Below are 4,834 nucleotides of genomic sequence, written 5' to 3'. Positions count from 1 at the left end.
GGGGATCGTGCGGGGCCGGCGTCGCGCTCGCAGTCGCCAGCGCTGGGTCGCGGGTCCCGCCGCCCGCGGCTCTGCTCCCGAGAGGTGGCTGCAGCCCGAACAGCCCGGCCCGCCCCTCCGCGTCCCTCCCAGCCCGGCCCGCCCCTCTCCGGCCCCTGCGGCCGCCCCGCTCTCCCCTCTTCCGGGGAGCCGAGCCCGCCCTCCCGGCCCGGGCGGCGAGCGCGCCGCGCCGGGAGAGCGAGGTGGCTGCACGGGGCGGAGGGACGTGGGCACGCGCCAGGGGCCTGGCGGAGGCGCGGATCCGAGCACCTGGGAGACGCGTTTGAAACCCCTGGGACCGACGCGGACCCCGGGAGACAGGGGCAAGTGGTGCCCGGGCGGGGCGAGCCGGGTTGCAGCCGGGCCAGACACCTGCGCCCTCTCCCCCTCCCCTGCTTTTCTGCTTCAACTCTAGGAACTAAACCTGCAGATTTAGTTCCTACTCGGGTTTGGATTCAGGTGGGTGTGAACTGAGAAAAAAAAAAAAAAAAGAAAGAGAAAAGGAAAAGCAGGGGGTGGAGGGAAAGACAAACTGAGACGTCTCTAAGGGTACGGGGTGGTGGGCGTGCGTAGGCTGCGAGGGAGGGGGCGTTTAGGTCTGAACCTCTGATCTAGCCTTTGAACTCTTCTCCCTGGTCGTGGCCCTGGATATTTGTCATCGTCGGGGCTTCTGACTCTACCCTCCCCAAAGGGCAAGGAAGTCTGGGTCTTAGGGGATGTCCTGAAGCCGGCGCCCGGCTTTGCACGGCCCGGGCAAGTCGCTGCACCTCTGGGTGCCGCCTCCTTTGCCCGCTCCTCAGAGAGGACCTCCCCTGGGGGATTAGAGGTGGTGGAAGGGACTCAGCAGGTTCCTGGAAGGAAGGGGTGGGGAACGGAGGGGGGGCTGCAAGGAGTGCTGTTTCCTCTCATCCCCCCCCCCCCCAGCCTCCGCTCAAACCCTAGGCAGGATTGGGGGTCCATTGTTCGGGTACGACCTCGCGGGGCCGGGGCCTCCCGCGAGGTGTTGCTACCACCTGCTGGCTCCTTCAAGGAACACAGGCACCTGGTGGAATTCGCCCTGGCCTCTTCCTTCTTCCCCACTCCTCCTATCCTGTCCCACCTTATTCTCCAAAGTCTGTCATTTCGTTAAGACATGCTTGCGTTTATTAAAGCACTCGCCGCAAATGGGCTGATGCAGACCGGCACTTAAGGAGCCACCAGAAACCGAGGAGCATTGCGAAAGAGATCTGAGAGCCAACAAGCACAATAAACCAAACAATGAAACTCATTAGGAGGCACCTGGGAGAGACAAACGGGCTGTAATGAATTGGCTGAATGAGTGATGGGAGGAGAGATAATGGCGGCCGAACGAATCCCCGCTTGGCCAGGGGGCTGTTCACTCCCAATATCTGGAGTTAATTAATAAGCCTAATGGCGTTGGATGATTCTGCGTTTGGACATCACTAACAAGTCCACTTGCACTAATGAGTCCAACAGTATATCTCGTTTCTTTCCTTTGCTCTGAGAGTCAGTGGTAGAGAATCGCCTTCATTTCCAGACCAGTTGTCTCCAAGGCTTTGGCAGACTTCTGCGAAACCTGAATTTACATTTTATGCAGAATTATGTAACTTGGGATCCTTGATGTACTAACAATACGACTGATTGCCAGACAGCTCTGTATATACTGGACCCCCTTTTTTGGAAAGCGCAGAATTAAATGATGTTTAAAAATGAAAGTATCGACCAAACCAAAACATAGACGTCACTTCATAAAATCCAGACATTCCAGGAGTAATTTGCAACACATCAGATACCGACCTTATAGTAAAAATATATCTATTCCAATCTATTGTCTGACACATCTCACTGTTCACACTGCCCCGTTCCATGCCTAGAAAATAAAATTAAGTTTTGGTTGTTCAAGGTTTATGTAATTAGTTATTATTTTTTTGTTGTTGATACAATTTGAGAGGCATCCAATCTTCAGAGAAAGCTCATCAAACTCTGGAGGCAAAGAGGTTTAACTCTGTGACTGTGGTTGCCCCTGTACCCTAATTTCCTATTTGTTATCAAAGTGAATTTTAAAGGTAGGGGGATAGCACAGGATGCATTGTTAAGTTATGCAGCTCTCTGCAGCTATTAAAAACCAAAGTAACGAATTCCTTTTTTCAAGTTGAACATAAATCTTTGCTACACTTTTTTTTTCAATGCCTGGCACATATTAGGTACTCAGAAGTGTTTTAGAATAAGTCAATAAAATAAAAGATAGTATTTAAACTTGTTCTGTGCAGAAGGGCAGGACAATAAAGTTTGTGGCTCACAGAATTCATCGTCTGGGGACACAACCACCTACAATGCAAATCTGGAGCCAAGAAGAAGCTCCTGAGTGGAAAACGCCAGGTGGTTCGGGCTGGCTCTGATTGGTTCTGATGCTTTTTTCCTGCTCTGTCCTCCGTGGGCTTCTCTGTGTCCAGCAGCTCACTCCCCCAGGGTGTGCGAGTGTCTCTTTCCTTATTTCCCTTTGGAATGGCTCATGCACGCGGATGTTATAAACAAGGAATTTTATAAGTAATTTCAGTGATGAGAATTCTAGTAAAAAGCAATAAAAGAATTTGCTGAGTCCCCAGATCTCTTACTCCAGAACATTCATTATAGCTCCAGAGGTCCCGCCTTGCAGGGGTCCCGGCCCTTTCCTGAACTGGCTGGAAGCCCTATCACCTCTCGGTGTGACCTGACTTCCCAAAAGCTGGAGAGTCTAGTCTCTAATAAAAGTGTCAAATGCCCATTTATACTACTGAACTGTTTTTTATTCTTTTCCTGTTTAGAAGTTTCCAGAGTGTTCTAGACTTCTCCCACAGTACTGGTTTGCTTTGCGGACACACCTGGTCTGCCACTGATTTGTAGACTCATGGTGATTGGTATCCTAATGCATGCTGAATGTGAACGATCTTCAAAATTTACCCATGAGAGTCCACACTTTGACATGGCTTTGAGCAATAAGGGAAAGACACACTTGGAGGTGTTAGCGCGGAGAGAGAGAGAGAGACAGAGACAGAGACAGAGAAAGAGAGAGAGAGACGGGCTCTTCTCTCATTACACAGTATTTGATCAGTTAGGGATGGACAGTCAGCTGCCTGTAACAGAAAAGCTGTATTTCCACAGCAGTGATTTCCATGGAGTGAATCAGGACTGCTATGAAGCCCCAGGTCAATAGGACTTAGGTTTAGGTTTCTGGCCCTCCGTCTTTAGGGGTGGCCTTGCTCTCCTGTTCTCAGCATGCCAGCCGGAGCTCCAGCTGTCGTGTCTATTGGTTTCAGTCAAGAAAAAGGAGATAGGCACAGAAGAAAGGGCATAGCTTCAGCTGAGTTAGCACCCTTTAAAGAACCTTTCTGGAAGCTCTACCCTGTGGCATCTCCTTGTATATTACTGTCCAAGACTGTGCCCTATGATGACCCTGTCTGAAAGGGACTGGGCATTGCATTCTGGGCATGGCATTTGGCACCAAATACAATGAAAGTTTGGTTAGGGAGAGGAGAGAAAGAACGTTAGATAGGCAACCACCAGCCAGTGGTTCATCACAATTTCTACATCTTTTCCTACAGTGTACAAAGATGACTGCTTTTCATAGGGCATCGTTGCTGGTATCTGCCCCTCCCCCCAGACCATCATCTTTAATACATTTTTTTAATGTTCAAAGATGATTTCCAGGTGGTTAGTAGAATGAATGGACACACTAGAAGCCTTCTCTCACTAAAATAACTCTTGACACCAACTCAGAAGAACAATAACAAACCCTATGGAGTTACTCATATAAACAATAAGAGCTGAAAACATCCTGGATCTTAATGAGACATTGGCAGGACAGGGCTGGTAAGGGCTCCACTCCACTCTGCTTCTTCCCTTGTCAGTGCCGTCTGCCCCCTTTACACCCAGACAGGAGATGCGATCATGCCCACCGTGGAGCAGGTGGTCCCCTGTCTGCTCCTCTGTCAATGCCATTGTGTCCTCCAGCTCTGGTCCCAGATGGTGTTCTTTGGAAACATCCACATTCCCCTAAACAGGAGGGTGACCTGCCTGCCTGCGCCAAGACCCGCCTCTCCATCTAGATGTGGCTGGATCACCTCCTTGTTCTCCAGCTGCTGGATGCTCCCTTGTCTTACAGCCATTCTCTCTCTCTCTCTCTCTCTCTCCATTCACATACGATTCTAGAATCTAACCCATAAGGCTTTTAAGCACCAGTATCACAGGGTACAAATCACCATCAAGAATACATAAGCCACAGCAACTATACAACTTGGGATCTTTTGAAAATCAGAGGCAATATAGAAATGGAATCAAGATGTAAGGGGGGTAAGAAAAAGTTCCACTTGTATTCTTAGAGCGTTACAAACAGATATGGAAACTATTTTTAAAGGCTGGAATAAAAGGCAGTGGGGAAAAATAAAAGGAAGAAAAGCACAATAGCCATAATAAAACCTCCTCCATGCAGAAAGAAAAAAAAAATGACAAAACTCCGGGAAAAATAAACCAGTGAAGTCTAACAGGAACCTGGGAAGACATTCAAGATGTGAGACATGAATAGATTATTTTTAAATAGCAGAGAAAGTAAAAGGCCTGCAAATACAATAGGCAATTTTAACCTTAAAATGATAACTCTGGAATGAGAAGACACCAAATACACAAAAGGCAAAAATACAATATATATAAAATTAAAAAAATGTATTTTAGCATCTGGCACACATTAAGTACTCAACAAATATTTATTAAATAGTTTAACTTTAAAAAGACTCATGAGACTGAAAACTTGGAGATTTTG

The sequence above is a fragment of the Phyllostomus discolor genome, chromosome 10 (assembly GCF_004126475.2).
Source record: "Phyllostomus discolor isolate MPI-MPIP mPhyDis1 chromosome 10, mPhyDis1.pri.v3, whole genome shotgun sequence".
Taxonomy (NCBI): domain Eukaryota; kingdom Metazoa; phylum Chordata; class Mammalia; order Chiroptera; family Phyllostomidae; genus Phyllostomus; species Phyllostomus discolor.
The sequence above is the reverse complement of the archived record's forward strand: the minus strand, read 5'-3'. Positions refer to the sequence as shown.